We start from the raw sequence: 17,971 nt of genomic DNA, 5'->3' as shown, positions 1-17,971 counted from the left end.
ACACGTATGCATGCACACGCACACACCCACCCTTTGCACTATCTACCACGGGGTCTTAAAGATCCTTGTCAAGTGAGATAATGGATGGCATTGATCAAAACCGCGATGCCTTTTTTGTAGCAATTGTCCTAGGATCCCAATGTTTGTAATGTGTTTTGGCCATTTGCCATGCTTCAAGTTTCAAGTCAGTGTATGCCTATGGTTTGAACCATTTCTTGAAGCCATTTCCTTCAACAACACTTAGGGTTCCCCCAACAAGACTTAACACCCAACTTTCAAGTTGATATTGGCTACTTGTATGCTTTTTCTACTTAGCAATTACATGTTTCTTAGCTTTAAATATACAGCCATGCATCTTCATGTAGTTTTCCTTTGTAAGTCCTTTGTTTGCCCTCCTTCAATTCACATTTCTATTGCCGATGTGGGATTACCTCTTTGAGCCTCCATAAATCGTCATGCCTATTTCCATGTTTTCATACTACTCCCTTCCCTCCCCCCTTTCGTGTAACTATACTTGAGGTAGGGCCAATCATCCTCCTTGAGTTGCTATTTGGTTAGATCTTGTTTACTGGTACCCATTGAAGGTCAAATTGTCATGGCATATGTTTAATCACATGGCAATTGCAGAGTACCTTAAAGGGACTCTTTTGCTGCACCACATCAATGATTGTGTTACTTGTCGCAATGCCTATGAAGAGTGGTGATCTTAGACTTGATCAAACAACCTTATTCCACATGGCCACCAACACACACATGCATGCACACAAATTTTATTTTATTTTTGGTGAAACCGCTGTTTCATTAGTAACTTAAAAGGAAAAGTACATTCATAACTGTCCTAGAGTGGGACATCTATGACTCAGATCAGGAAAACAACTCAAGCTATGGAAAAGAGAGCTCTCGAAGATCAAAAGAATCTTGGATAGATTGGTAAAGTGATCTATGGAAGAAGGAGAAGGGTCGGCATGAACATAAAAAAAAAAGCAGCAGATTTTGGAACCGACAAACACACACACACACACACACACACAATTATTTTATAGTAATTCTGATATTACTAGCGGGAAACTTTGCGAGGTGAAAACCTACAAACAAAACATCATGATACAATTGAGGCCCCTATATAAGGGCGAGGAATGTGACTACCTAGAAGCAGTCACATCAAAGAAGTCCATGTATTACTGGTCATCTATTTGTTGCAAGTTTCGGCAGTCATGTAGAGATCATCACAAAACAAGCATCGAAAGTAGGCTTATTGATCAAGTGGAATGTGTCCATAATGCATCTGATTTCATATTGTCCACAGTGCCCAAAAAGTAGTCCATGTGAAGAATACACTAAAGTTGGTATAACGTTGTGGAATCCAAGCGGTCTTACCAAATTGAGTTCCCGAGAATTGCGTGCGAAGATGCCTTGACAGTTTGTCCAGGTGGGCATGAGAGAAATCACAATACCATAGCAAATGGGGCATTGTCTTGTCGTGTCTGATATCTTGCCATAGTGATGTGCCTCTTTTCCAAGACTACACGGACAAGAAAGAACTCCCACAATGCATCTCCAAAGGAACAATCTTTCTTTTAGTGGCAAACCATTTTTCCATATGCTTCTCAAACAACCACCCCACCATCTATCTATTCTGTGCATTGTCTAAAGTGCATTAGTATGATCCGCGATCCAAGGAGGAGCAAGCAATTTGATATGGACTCTTTTAGTTGTTAGTTGATGTAACCTTGTAGCTGTGATTGTGCGACCCGCTAGTTCTTCAAATGCTCCTCATGATTCAATGAAGGCACTGGATAAAGAGACTATAAGAGGGTGTGTATGAGATGCCATAGAGGCGTGTAGTGCATGCCTAACCCATACCTTCAATGAGCTACTGGGAAGGAGATAACATAGCCTTCATCATTGACCAAGTCCGCCATGAAACACACCCCCCTTTTTGATAGGAAGAAAGGCCTTCTTGAGCCACGGAAAGCTAATGGAGCACAAAAAATGTATGCTTTTCAGCCGCATGGTGTTTTCAAGCCCCAAGTGGTCTTCCATGCCATTCTAGTTTCTCTGTCAGTAATTTCTAGCCCATGAGTAGCCTAGAGCAGTAGGGGTAGCTTGGAATTTTTCCTCTAAAGTGCCCAAAAACCACCTTCCAGTAATCTGTGGTCCATGCAGACATGTACTCATCCAAGTGATTCTTTGGCCAAGCAAGCAGTGACAATAAGAATTGTATGTATGCAATGAGAATGGACTGCATAATACAGAGTCTAACATGTAAAGACCATGTGCCAACTTCCAGTATTGCAATTTAGCATTTGTTCTTTGTGGAACCCAATCAGCTTGGAGTTTGAACAACGTGTGCCATGCAAGTGGGTAACCCAAATGTCTAACCAATTGATTGGAGGGAACAAAAGCCCCTAGCCACAAGACACTGCGCTAAGCTTGTGGCTTGAGAGGGATAAGCTTGGATTTATGGAAATTAATTCACAGTCCTACAGCTGTACCAAACATATCCAAGGCATCCATTATAACATGGAGATCATGAGGATCATCTTGTGGCATGAAGAAGGAATCATCTACATAAGCCTATGCCAAAAAATGCTTGCCAAATGGCAATTAAAGACCGTGAAGTGCACCTTGCTGAGTAAGATGATCCATGTATAGAAGCAGAGGATGAGTTGTTATGGCATATAATAAGGCACTCAAAGGGTAGCCTTGATGCACGGACTTACCCAAAGACCACGAGTCAGAGAGTTCACCATTAAGAATACATGATGCCTCACTGCCTTGATATAACCAAAACACAAGATTGGACATCTTAATTCTGAACCCCATCTTGCACATGGTCTCCCCAATAAAATCCCATTGCATTGTGTTGCCTTCTCTATGTCCACTTGCAAAATAAGCACATGTTGTTGTGTATATTTTGCATATTCAACCCCAATGTAGGCATTTGAAATGTTATCTGTTGTATGTCTGCATGGGACAAAACCATATTGTGCCTTGTGTAAGCCTACATAAAGTACCAATTTTACCCTATTGACCAACATTTTGGTGACCAATTTGTATAATACGATGGACATCAGGTTTATTGGCCGCCAATCAATGAAGGTCTCACATAGGCTCTTTTCTGGGAGAAGTTTTACAAGCCCTTCTTTCCATGATTTGGGCATTTTCCAAGTACGCCAAACATCATTAATCATGAAGCATGTTTGAGGTCATCCCAGAAGTGCAAGAAGAATTCCACAATTAAACCATCCCAACCTATAGATTTCCAAGTGCCCAATTGTTTTATTTTCACTTGCAATTCTTCCTCCATGAAGCATTGTTCCATAGAGAGTGCCTCTTCTTGTGATACTATGCGTGAAACATGAGAGAGAAAATGATCCCTAGCTATCCGAACTTGTGCATTTGTAGGACTTGTAGTAGCAAAGACATGCACATAGTGGGACACACATTCATTAGCAATTGTTATTTGGAACATGTCCAAGTTTGTGTCAAGGTCTTGACGCACTTAATGGTATCTTTTTGCCATTCAAAGTGTAATCTTTTGAAGAAATCCTTGGAAGAGCATCTCGTATCCTTGAATGGCCGTTGCCTTGCTTTGACTTGCCATTTCTCTAGCTTACGTCTGTCGTTTTCAGTAAGAACATGTTTTGCATTGTATAAATATTCCTCTTCAGACACCGAAAGATTCCTGATGTAAGCAGCCTCCTCCATAGCCTGACAAGTTACTTTTGCATTATGGACCCTTTGTTTTTCTTCAGGCATGTACTAGTGACCATATTCTCTAATGATGAGTTGGATCCTCTGAACAAAATGATACCACGCCACATCCATACTTTCCAGCATTTGCAACTTTAGTGGTGTAATCACCTCTTTAACCAAGTTTTGGAAAATGTCATGCGAGAGGTAACAATTATTGATTAGAAGTGGACGATAGCAGTATAGAGGATGATCATCTAATTACAGTCCGAAGCATAACCCCATCCACAATGGTACATGATTAGATAACACTTGTGAGTGATCCACCCAAATTTTCCATATAAAATCATCATACTGATTCGCATGTAATAAGTACCATCTATCCAAGCGGGCTCTATATCGAGAAAAAGCCCTGTTTGGTGGAAAGTGCAGCCAGACACCCCAAGGCACATGTGAGTCCACGAATCAACAGCTTGCAAAGCGTTTATCATTGCATTCCAATGGAGCCTCTCATAAGCTAGCATATGCAAATGTCCAGACGAGTTATCCCCTTGCCGAGGGGCATTATTAAAATCCCCACACAACTAAGCATTATACAACCAAGGGTAGTTACAAATCTCCGCCCATAATGTTGCTCTCTTGGCCGAAGCGGCTGGCTCATAAAGAGCTACAAACTCATCCATCTCAACGTTTATCAGACATTGAACCACCAACTAGCAACCATTTGGGTCATTCTATGATAAGACCGATTGTAACTCATGTCTGACCAACAAGGCAACTCCTGAATAAGCACACAGGCCTGCATAAAAGATGCCATAACTAGCAAAGTGACCTACTTGCCATACAAACTCATTCTAATTATGTTCTTTTGCAAGTAAACTATATCTAGTTTTGTCATATTTACATAGCACTAGAAACACCTCCATTTATTTACATCACAGAGGCTATTGACATTTTACATAAAGTATTTATAAGGGACCATCATGAAAAATATGCACAGGAAAATAGATGACACGGCCTGCCTAGGCATCTACCATTTGGATGTGTTCCCCATTATCGTTATGTAACATATTTTCTTGCATTGCATCTTCATGTGCCTGCATTAGCAATTGCATTTCCATAAGAGTTTGCGTTCTATGTAGTTCCACCATTTGTTCGCACTTCTTGCCCACAATATTATTTTTGCTGATTTAATGTAGCTATGTGCCAGGAGGAATCATCCAATGACTAGTTTCATTTCTTTCTAGCAATGGTTGCCTCTGCTAGGATACTGGTCTTTTAGGTGTTTGCCAACCATCATTTGTTGCTGACTTTTCTTTCCCCTTTTTAAATGATACTGGTATGATGTCCCTAAGCCTCCTAATCAAGTAGAAATGGAAGATGACGAGAACTTGTCGAGGTCAGTGGTCTTTGTAGAAAGGAGAAACGAAATCTTGGAGATAACGAGAAAGCTTATGCTAGCCGTATCACAAACGATACACCAATCCCAAAGAAGTGCCAATAATAAAAGCCTCCAGCTTCTAGGTGAGATGATGGAAAAATGTAGCACTATGCTATACCATCCCTAGGAAAGAATTTATTAGCTTTGTGAAAGGACACAAATAGTTTGCAAGCGGTGTTGTTGGCCCCACATTGCCCTTGTCAAATTATCTAAAGATCAAGCTTGAAACTTGTTCCACTCAATTACAGCAGGAGATTCTTGACTAACAAGACAAAGTATCAATGCGCACCTTTGAACATGCAAGCCAAGAGTCCAATGCTCATATGTGCTCTTCCAAGGCCATACCCTCTCGCCATGCTTTACAAATATCCTCACTAGTCTTCACACATTGTTTTATGTTCATGTTGGTATTCTGGCCCAATGTATTTTGTTTTTGTATGTTCATTCAAGCTCTGCTTCCAATGGAAGAGGCAAGTTCTTTCTCGACCTTCGAGTGGAGTCTTCATATCCCCATTATTAAATATTGATTTGATTGCTAGCCAATTTGCTTGAGCTTCATCAGCCCATGAAGCCATAAAAATTAGCCCTTTGGAATCTGTGTCTCTACATGGTGGTGCTAACTGTTTCCCCAAAAAGAATCTAACTTTCGGTGTTCTCTTCCTTCATCTCACACATGGCAATTGTCATCATCATCCTAGCACTTTGCAGTCGAAAAAAGGCCATGGAGGATTAGAACAACACATGAATCCACAACGATAAAAAACGTTCATAGTAGTATTACAGTACGTACCTTGGAACATAGACATGAGCTGCCATGGTATTCCATTCTAGGACTCTGTGGGTATGATCAAACATCATGCAAGCATATTTCAAGTCACCATTACCATCTCGATGCATTCTATTTACCAAGCCTACACCACAAGTAAAGCCTATTGTTGACATCTTGAATAAAAAACATAAGTCATCATTTTGCCCATGCCCAATAAATATACTACCATGGATAAAAGGATAAGCTATCCATCTTTAAGGACCATTATTCCATCAAATCCACAATCCACTTTCAGCAGGATGCCTTTTTTTTCTTGGTGTGAATACTATTCTTCTAAACTTATAATTATACACAGAGAAAAACAAATTTACCAAGAAATATCTCTATTGATAGATGGGAACCTTAAAGCTAATGAGAGCATACCTTTGGTATTGGACCACTAGCACCATTGTATCAAAAAATTTAGCCAACTCTTTTTCCCCAACCATTTTTGATTCCTTAACATCCTCATCCCTAATGAATGCTAACAGCACGCGCTCTTTTGCAATGGTCATCTGGATTTTCCTAGGTCTTGGCTTTCTTGTCCATCTTGACCACATCATTGACCCATTGCTCTATATCATCTAAAGAAGACTTAGAAGACTAGGTTGAACAGAATGCCTATGCTCCAGCAACATGCACCATCAACCTTGTGAAGGATTTATCCTTTGGCATCACATAATACACAAAACACTTATACACGTGTCTAGATAGTGCATGGTCTCTCTGCAATGGGTACGTACAACCTTATTTTTCCCTTCCTCTATCCTTGTACCTCTTGCTACTTTTTTTAGTGAGAAATCCTTTGAAGTAAGCTTTGTTGAAATACCTGCGGTTTAAGTAATATGAGGAGACCACTCTTTGACATTTCAAGTGACCAACACAATGACTTATCCTAACATGGATATCTATCAAGGTCATGTTGGTAGTATCTAGTTTTGTCTAGACATGTCCACCATCTTGTGTTCCATCACGTCCACCTCTCTCTAGTAGGGAAGTTTATTATGTATTGACTTAGCAAGCAAGATGGCTTCTGCTCTCTGCTGCAGTAATGAAGAGAACCTGTGAGCTGTGTGATGAGCAAGTGGAGGAGAACAAGGTGGAGATGATATGCATTTATGATTATGCAAAGTATGATCATTATTGTTGAGATAGGCTTAATCACACTATAGGTACATTCAAATGATTCAAGTTTATGTGATAAAGGTTGTGCTTGTTTGAGAATATGCTAAAAAAGAAGCCTTTGGAATGGTTTATCACAATGGTTTCTCTTGGGAATAACTTTTGATTTGGAGGCTTTTTGGGAAAATGATGTGTTCTCTGATTTAAAAAAAACCTCACTTTTGTAAACCAAGTAAGTTGCTTAAATGCTTTATTTTGGCAATATCTTGATTTATAAAACTAATGTCTGCATTTCAGAAATGACTTGATTGTGTTTGAATTTTTGTAATATCTTGATTTATGAAACTAATGTCTACATTTCGAAAATGACTTGGTTGTGTTTGAATTTTGTTTTCAGAATCTGTTGTTAATTATGCATTGCGATTGGGCAATACGGTCCATAGATGGGAGGCTCATGATTCTATCGGCTCCTCTAATGAGGGAAAGAGGAGGAGGAGGAGGTAGATCAAATCTCCATCAATAATCCGAGTGGGGATGAAGAAGTGGAGGAAGAAATGGAGAAAGAAGTGGAAAAGGGGGTTAGCCCCACAAGAAGGAAGTGGACATGGGGGTCAACCACCAATGAGAAGGGGGTTGGTAGTTATGCTGGTTCAATGGTGGTTGAGAATAGCACAATTCAAGTTGATTGTTCTGCCAACCATCGAATTGTTTTTGGAAAAGAAATTTTGGCTAGAATACTCGAAGAAATCATTAAGATTTTTATTGTGAAGAGAGGGGTCGACCCTCCTGGTACCCAATGAGGCCATAAGGGCTATGGGTGGTGGTACAGAGGGCTTGGAAGCAAAGTTTCACAAAATGGGCTATAGTGTCTTGTCTCCCCATTTCCTTCTATTGTTAACAAAAGTGGTAGAGGATGAACACATGGTTACATAGGATGACTTAGTGGAGTGGGATCCACTACGGAGAGACATCAATGAAGAGTTTGAAGCCAACTTGCCACTGGAGTGGGAGGATTTGTGGGGGAAAAGGTTTCTTATGTGGGATGGCAACCATAGGTTAAAGACATTTTGGTAGCTGATGATTCAAGGAGGTATGTTCCATTGCTTATTACTTTTGTGCACTATGGAGAGTCCACCAACACTCTCTTGAGTTTAGAGTTCTCTATTGGTGAGGTGGAGACATTATAGTTTAAAGTGGTAATTTTTCAAGGTGCATCACAAAATGAGTAAGTTGTCTTGTGATTGATTGCTTTGGATAGATGAAAGAAAAGGTTCTTAAATAATCTATATGATTTCTCAAGAGTGTTGTGATGCTTGTAGCATTGCCCACACAAATGCTGCTGTAAACTTTTTACAAGAAGTGTTTATTTTCCAAAAGTTTGGATTGGAAAATAAAGACTCACTTCTTACTAGGCTATTGGTAGCGGATAGGCATTGGATTGAGGTGCAATTGACTTGTGAGAGGAAGGGTGGTGGGACAAAAGGGTAGTACAATGCAGCCACCTTATCTCAAATAGTTTGGAAGGCACTTATGTTGATCTCTTTCCATAGCTTTTTCTAATTTGAAATGTTGTTCACTTTGTAATTCTTATGTATGGCATTTTGGGTAGGGATAATTTGATGCTGCTATGATGGAGGAAGAAAAGAGTAATATAAGACATTACTTGACTGTGGAAAAGGTTGACGCTGTATACACCCAAAAGGCCTACAAGGTAGCTCTTGCTTGAAGAGTACTTATAAAACTATGTGTGTAGACTTACTATTACTTCAATGGGTGTAGATGTTGGCCATTGCCAACATCTACACCCATTGATGTTGGCCATTTATTGTTACTTCAATGGGTGTAGATGTTGGCCATTGCCAATCCCAAAAACATATCAGAAATTCCAATAAGCACAGCCGCTAAAGTACCTCAACAAACACCTCCTCCTAGCCCAGCTCAGATGGTCTTCATCACTGCTTCGATATTCAATTATATCAGATCAGGATGCATCAGTAAAGATTGGTGCAGAGAAAGCCCTGGGGAAAGACGTGTTGCAAGAAGGTGTGTACCAAAGGAATGAAGAAGCAACTTCAGCAAATCCGGAGGTCCAAGAAGAAAGCCAGGAAGTGGACAAAAGAAAAAGAGATGAAGAAGCAACAAGCCCAAGCAAGAGACATCGAATGGATGATGAAGACCAGATCCCCATTGATTCTTTCTGGCATAATTTGGATACAGACCGCTTCCTACAAGAAACTATGGAGGGCTTGGACAGTTTAATGCAATTTCCAATTATGAGATTTAGAAGGCCCCGCATCAACTATTGTTTCAATCTGGGAACATGAACAAAGAGTATGGCGCTGCCATCTATTGACTACACACATGCTCCGGGATCGAAATGCTACTCTCTAGAAGCAAGACCATGAAGCCAGCGACCAAGTAGTACAAATGTCATAGGACAAATGGCAACAACAACTGCAACACATAAGGATGTTATCCTCAAGGGTTTAAAGGCTACAGAAGAGCAAGAGACCAGGTATAAGGTTTTAGAAAGCAACAATCAAGTCCTAAGCCAAAAAAATTATGCAGAGGATTAAGGTGAATACAAAACTAAAGGCTCAAGGTCAGCAAGCCAAGGAACAACTTCAAAGAGAAAACGCACACACAAAGGAAAAAGCACAACAACATGCTTAACAGCTTCAAGAGACTAACAAAAAGGAAGAGGAATTCACAGAGACCATAGCTACAATCAATGAAACCCTCGCATTTGCTAACCAAAAGGTACTTCATCTTTAGGTTGAAAGGGAACAGGCAAACAAAGAACATGCAGAAAAAGTTAAAACATTAAATGAGATGCTTAAGGCCAAGTCCGTGGAGATGGAATAGATGTCGAAAATCCATAAACAAGAAATGGACAAATCACCCACAGCAACTTAAGGACAACCAAGGATTGTCATAGTAAAAAGGGTTTAGAGGATTAGAGACGCTCAAGGTTTGGAAGCATCAGTGAGAGAAGAGCACATGAAGCTGCCACACGCAAGTTTGAGGACTTGGATGCGGCTAAAATGGTTCGAGAAATGGCAATATCAACTCTTCTGTCAGACAAAGACTCAAGAAACAGGAATTGGAGCGCCAACTTGCTGCAAGAGACAAGAGCTACCGGACGAATTGAGACTACTGATTGAACGAGCCTCAGAGATAGGCTTGTTGCCAGTGATTCCTTGGGCCCCTCCTCAAACTCTAACTTTGTCTTTATCTACACTAACTCTCTCATTACTTCAATACGAAATTAACTTATTTGAAGACCTCAGCTTAGGTGATCTAATACTAATTAAGCAAAATACAAAACGAGATGCAGACCCAAGTATAATAATGGGTATTCTTTGGGAGGATTTAGTACTAACAAATCCTAGTGATGTATTCTTTTATCCCTTGCATCCCATTGTGCTAAACCTACGTAGTTGGTGTTAGGTGTTGAAAAATTCAAACATCTTGAAAAACATTGTCGACAAACTTGACCTATTTGTACTAGATGATATTCCGAATACACCGGCCAACTACGAGGTTGTAGCATGGAGTTATCAATGGATAATTAGTCATGGGTGGCTAGAGGTCTATAACACACATCAACACTTAAATATAATTGCATCCACACTTTATCACCCATATGGCATCCACGCTTTATCACCCATATGACATTATCACCCATATGGCATTCTTAAGCTTTATCGATATATACATAAACATTTGGAAGCCATGATGACTAATGTCATATATAATTTTGATAAAGTACATATCGAATATCCTAATATAATTCCTGAAGAAATCATAGAACTCCAGGAGTTTATGAAAGTTAACAAGCCCACCCAACCACCCCATAGCTTTAGAGAGATTCAAGAGGAAACACCAAGTTCTTTAAAGCTTACCACTTATCCTGTGTTTTCCTCTATAGCAAGTAGACTACTACATCCATACCCTAGTGTTACTCCTACTAACAAGTCTAAGGCGGATTGTATATTCTCTCGTATTCCTTCTATCCCTTTAGAATTTCCCGGTGACACTCTCGCCCCCGAGGAGTTGCCAGCACCCCACCTGTCTCCACCAAGGCCAATTCAAGAGGTATGTCCAATTCCACCTAAAGATGATATACAATTGTTTACTGACGACTTTGTTCTTGAGTCTTTATTTGGTGTAGAGTATGAAGGATTAATTAGAGCTAGAAATCCATTGCTAAAGCTGAAGTTGATGTTCAAGGTGTTGATGCAAATCACACCATTTAAACCCACCAGATGCATAATGTCGGAAGATTACTCTGAAGTCACATCTACATGGTAGCCGTATGTACCGTATCCTCTCCGTGCACCAATGCTAGAATTGGAGAAATTATTGCCAATAGCGGGAGGAAGGAACTTTATGGGCGAATGTGGCAAAGCATAGAGATCAGAATTGTTACGTTTATGAGATCAACTACGGTGGCGGAAAGCACATCCTGTACATACATAAGGGGGCTATATACCAATTGTCACAGATGACACAAATCCAAGGATAGAAGATTTTGGTGTACACCCAGCATGGCAGAGGGAGTACTTAACCATTCCAGAATATAGTAAGCAATACGAGTGTGCATCGCCCACACTAAGAGTGGATCCACTGTATATGCCCATCAAAAGAAGGATGATGCCACTAGACTTCCATGATGCAAAGCAGCGGGATTCACATGTTTGCTACAACTTTCCATTATTTGTCCTTGCAATTTTTCAGATATAGCGCAACAAAGACAACACATGCTGACATGGATACGTGCTTGGCACTGTATCCCAGATCTAGCTATCGTGGGCGAGTGTTAGATTATTGAAGCTCATCATGGTGCTCATTGACCAACCAAAAGAAAGATATGATGGCTTTGAAGCAGCTCAACTCCTCTTCGACATGAACCAAGGACCTAATGAGTGAGGCATGATGCTGTATTACGATCACCTCAAACTGATAAAACTATATTGTTGCTATATATATAGGCAGTGATGTGTGTGAACACACTTAGGACCGCCGGGGCACTTTTTCCCTCTTTAGGAGGTTTTTCCCCCCGGCTTGTATATACGCCCATCGTTCTAGGGCTAACTTATATTTTGTACATTGATACAATCTAATACATTGTGTGTTGTGTACATTCTTGCTTCTTCTTCTCCAAGCTTTGTGTGCTTTCCTGCAACCCTAATTCCAACATTTGGTATCAGAGCAGGCATCGGCTCCTAGGGCTACACCGCCACCACCGTCCGACTGACGTTCTCCGATTGAGGTGAGCTTTCACGAGCGCTTTCAGTTAGTGGCCATGGCTGATAACAACAATGATGTATTTCGCATGTTGTCTGCTGATGACAAATTGGATGGAGACAGCAACTACCCACTTTGGGCATACATGATGCAGCATGTTTTGGTTGCAAAAGGAGTGTGGAACATTGTGCAGGGTATGGATGTATGTCCAGGTTCTGTGGATGTAGGATCTGTTGAGGATGTTGCAGGTTCTAGCAGCTCTACTATTGCTGATATTTTACCCACCACTGCTGAACAAGCTCATTGGGATGGTAAAGATGCGCAGGCTCATGCCTTGATTGCACTTTCTGTTAAACGTAACATCACTCCACATATTCGGTCAGCTAAAACAGCAAAACAGGTTTGGGATATTCTAGCTAGTTTGTATGCAGGTCGTAACGAGGCAAAAATCTCTTACCTACGTAAAGAGCTAGAATCGAAGATTATGCAGGAAGATGATGACATGAATGTTTTTCTTGCTGAGATTAAAGATCTCAAGGAACAGTTGATTTCTGCAGGTGAGATTATTCTTGATCATTCTCTTGTGCAAACTGTTCTTGATGCTTTACCTGAGTCATATCAGACTTTTGCTTCCACGTGGAGACTTGTTACTGAGAACAGACCTGATGTTGTCAAGTATGATACTTTAGTCAACAAGCTCTTGCAAGAAGTGCAATCCAGGCAAAACAAGGCTAGGCAGCATGCAGTTAATCGGGCATTTGTTGCCAGATGATCCAACACAATGGCATGGATAGCATCCAGCAACAAATATGGAATTGCAAGTGAATTCCATCCTGGCTACTTGACCGGGACACATCAGAACGTCTTCGTTGATGTTATCATCAGAAGATTCTCTATCTAGTGGATGAGAAGCGATCCATATCTCGGCCCCTGCATAAACACAAAAGTTTAGTTTTAACCGAGTCAATTCCAACAAAGTTTTAGGGAATTTCACACTCTCATGCAAAGGAAGGTTTGCCTGCCTTTTCTTGTTTAGCATGTCCTGATGAACAGCTTTTTCCACACAATCGTTGATTGAAGAATTGCCCAGTCATGAACTGTTCCTTCACATATTGCACAATCTTAAGCTTTGTTCCTTCAAAAACTATATCCATGGTTGTCTCTGATATACACACAGAAAAAAAGGAATCTCTGCGTTACAAACTAAAAACCTAAGACGTTTTCTGAAACTCTCAGCATTTACAAACTAAAAACCTGAGATGTTTAAACTAACCTGGGTCCTACACACATAAAAAAGTTACGACAGAACACACAGAAAAGCCTCGAGAGAAATACTTAAAGCTAGATGCACACGTAGAAAAGCTATAAGAGAACACATAGAAAAGCTTCAAGAGTTATACCCGTATGCAGTGGGAAGTGGCTAGTGGTGATGAAAAAACTGTGGAGAAGAAAAGATTTTGGGATTCTAGGCAAGCTATTTCGTGTGGAAAAGAAAAGATTTTGGGATTCTACAATGAGTATTAGGAGTAAGAGATAATGTCACGAGCACCCATGCACTGCGGTACACGGTGACAAATCGGCTCATCAACAGTGCAAGAATCATGTGCAAAAGAAGTCCTTTAAAAGATATTTTTTGGTATGTCGTGACCCCTTTGTGAGCCCCAATTTGAAACATGTCAAGTACGAGCTACCTAGGTCAGTCTCCCAACCTTATAGGTCTATCAAGTCAGTGCCAAGTCAGTCCTCTTACCCACTTGGAGAATTCAGTGAGCGAGTCTTCATGTAGATGTCAACTCTAGGATTAGTTGCATTAGTTGCATAGTAGATGTAGGGACCAACCCCAAGGTAGTAGTCCAAGGAGGAGTTTGCATAGGCCTACATGCATCACTATGTACAAGTTGCAATTTGCGAGTGGCCTGCACAATACCATCCTTTAGAAACGCAGAATGCTGCATTTTGCCCAAAATACAGCCTTCACAAACATGTTTTAATGGTGCCTCTAGAGGGGGCAATGAAGCAACCATATCAAATTTCTGCAAACGCAGCAAGTTAGCAAAGTTCAGATGACCAAAACGAGCATGCCATAGTTTTGCATCTGAAACTGCCTTTTCATCAGAAACTGCATTTGCTGAATCTTCCACACACTTGCCATAAGAATTGAGCCTATACAGCCCACGTAACAAGGTGCCAGATGCAATAATCGTATCACCAGAAGTCAAATCATGAACAGTACATCTGTCATCCATAAATTTGACTACAAATCCAAGTCTAGCAAGCGCAGAGACAGACAATAGATTCTTCTTTATCCCTGACACATACAAAGCATCTGAAAGTGTGAAAGCACTGCCATTTGCAGCACTAAGCATAATTTTACCAACGCCCTTCACTGGGTAAGAAGCATTATTGGCATATGTGACAGTATTCCCATTAGAGACAGCCTCAAGACAAGTGAACATATCACGATGCGAGGTAATGTGCTTTGTAGTACCATCATGTACAGATGGGTCATACTGGCAATACACGCTAAACGCCCATTCTGTATCCTGCACAACAATCTGCATTTATAGAAGCATCCGCTATTGTGGCTGCATTTGACTCTTTCTTCTTTGCCTCTTTAGCCTTTAGCTTAGGGCAATTCTTAATGACATGATCAGTTGCCTTACAATAGTTGCACCTGATCTTTTTCTTGCTTTTATCAAGAGCCTTCTCAGACTTATTGTTGTTACCTATGGAAGGAGAAGAAGTTGCAGACCTACTAATAGGAGAAGAAACAGTGGAAGGGGCTGCCTTACTACTTCTTCTCTGCTGGGGCCACTATTAGAACAATAATGTGCAGCCTAGAAACATCATACCAATGAATATCCTGACACAAGCCCGAGCCCAACTAGGGGACAAAGGGAAGAACCTAACATATGCCACCACTTCTAGAACTGGAAGGAGAAGGAGGGTGAAAAAAGTGGGTAAAGGTGACACTAGGGTCACAATTTAGGATAGATCTAAAGAAGATATTAACAACACCGGATCCACTCAATCAAGAGAAGAGAGTGATCAAGCGCTAAAATCAGATAAGCCTAACTAGGAGGCAAAAGGAGAAAAACCAGCAACCCCTAAGGGAATTGGTGAATACACCCAAATGCTAAAGAAGAGATAAGAAAGCTTGAAGAAGCTAGGGCCCTAGTAGAAGAGTGTCAACGACTTCACGAAGCCAAATTACAAGCTAATCGGGCCAAGGATACAATGTATCCAAGAAATGAACCGACAAGGGAAAGAGCATTGGACGTACCTACTCCAATTCCATAAGAGTCAGAAGAGGGATCTCAAGGAAACCTTATGTCAAGAATATTTAAGGAGGTTGAGTAGGATGTGTCCATTCATTCATTCCCTAGGGATGGATATGAGACACACACATGGAAGGAACCCTCACTTGCCAGAGAGCCCAGAGACATAGGCAGTCTCGCAGCTATACTGTTCACTTCCGTACAAATGCCATTGGGACAACTGCTAGGCAGTTCAACATTGTGGACAGACATAAAAGAATGGGTAGAGGGGGGGCTAAAGCCAGTAGAGTAGCCATTGTAGAGGAGATTTAGTCACCTCTAGCAGAAAGAAACTTAAAACATGCAAGGGAAAGAACGCCTAGATTCATCAAAATGCCAATTAATGAATTGTAGCATTATTACGAAAGTGACAACACTAATGCTACAATTCCAATTCATCATAAGGATACCGGCAATTTTGGTTGTCCTTTGGTTTTGGTTATGGAGAAACGATGCTTAATGGGACATGGCTGATCCTCCTCCTCCTCCTCGATTCAGGTTCAATTATGTGGGATCTTAAATTCTCATTCATCTAGTCAGATAAGTCTCTCCAAAGTTGTGAATTTCCTCCTCCTCCAGTTATATATGGGATCTTAAATTCTCATTCATCTAGTCGGATAAGTCTCTCCCAAAGCTGTGAATTTCCTTGGCAAAATAGAAATTATTGACACTCGGACCTTCAATGAAAAGAAGGTTGTAAGGCCTACTATGTCTTGTACGTGCAGTTATATGCACTCCATCTCTTTTGTATGCTGTCGTGGAGGTCCTGTCGGCCTGTTTCTACAGTCGACCTGGTTCACACACAAGTATATAAGAGTTGCTCTCTTTTATTCATTGTATCATCCAATATTGCCCTATTTGGTGGCTCTTGTACTTTATAACCTCAAGCTAATAAAGATATTGTTCTTTCTTGCAATATTTCTCTCTCTCATGTTTATTTGCTTCCGCTTGTGCACACTTTGTGGGAAGGGTCATAAATCTCCCCAATGTCACAAGAAGAAGCATGATGAAGCAAAAAAGAACTCTTCCTCTACAGCGGTGTCCCAAACCAAGAAGGTGGATGGCATTCTTCTTTTAGTAGGTACTCGTCTTATGGATGCTCTTGTGACTTCTCAGTCACACGGTCGTGGATTGTGGATAGCGGTGCTACTGCTTACATGACACCCCATCGAGATTGGTTCGAGGACTTCACTGCCAGGTCAGGCGAGATCACTTTGGGTGATTCTTCTTCTGTGCCAGTGCATGGACATGGCACTATCCCCATCTTTTGCTCTTCCGAGAGGACAAGAGGTACTTCTCTGACGTTCTGTATATTCCAGATTTGGCTTTTAACCTTTTGTCAGTGAGTGCTCTTACAGCTTAGGGTGCGGAGGTGATCTTTTCTTGTTTTTGTGAGATTACCATTCGTGTGGATAAGGCGACTGGTAGCATCTTAGCTCAGGGAGTCCAAGATAGTGGTCTGTACAAGTTGACGGCTCTGCTTTCTTATGGTGCGTCTTTTGCTCTTTGGCATGCTCGGTTGGCCATTTGAGCTATCAGCTTCTTCTGCCAGCGAGCTTCAAAGGATGGGTTGGTTGTGAGGGTTTATCGACCATCAAGGCTCCATCTTCTGCTTGTTCCTCTTGTTTACAGGGGAAGCAACACCGAGCCGCCTTTTCGAAGGAGGCGACACACAGATCTTCGACATCACTTGCTCCCATTCATGCAGACTTATGTGGTCCTATGAGTATCGCATCTTTGAATAAAGCATTGTACATGCTCGTGATGGTGGATGATTTTACCAGATATACTTGGGTTTTCTTTCTGAAGACCAAGGATGAGGCTTTTCAACACTTCTGTGATTGGAGAGCTGGTGGAAAAAGAGACCGGTCACTCGGTCATCAAGGCTCTCAATCGACGGAGGGGGTGAGTTCACATCCCAAGAGTTTAAGCAATATTGCAAGACACATGGCATTCGGAGACAGCTTATCATATACTCCATCACAAAATGGAGTTGCAGAGAGGAAGAATAGGACCATTATGGAGATGGCCCGTGCTATGCTTGAGCATTCTTCCCTACCTCGATGTTTTTAGGCGGCTGAGGCGGCTTCCACTACTGTTTACATTCAGAACAGGTCTCCTACTACTGCCCTTCTAGATAAAACTCCATATGAGGCTTTCCATGGTGAGAAGCCTTTCGTTGTTCATTTTCGGATATTTGGATGTACGACGGTGTATGTTCATGTGCCTAAGGAGCATCGCTCCAAGTTGGACTCAAAGTCTCAGCGTATGAATTTTCTCGAATCCAACACTGTGTCCAAGGCATATCGTCTTTATGATCCTCAGGCTGGCAAAGTT

Source organism: Cibotium barometz, chromosome 42 (genome assembly GCF_041138505.1).
Source record: "Cibotium barometz isolate CiBa-2024 chromosome 42, ASM4113850v1, whole genome shotgun sequence".
Lineage (NCBI taxonomy): Eukaryota > Viridiplantae > Streptophyta > Polypodiopsida > Cyatheales > Cibotiaceae > Cibotium > Cibotium barometz.
This window is presented reverse-complemented; position numbering follows the sequence as displayed.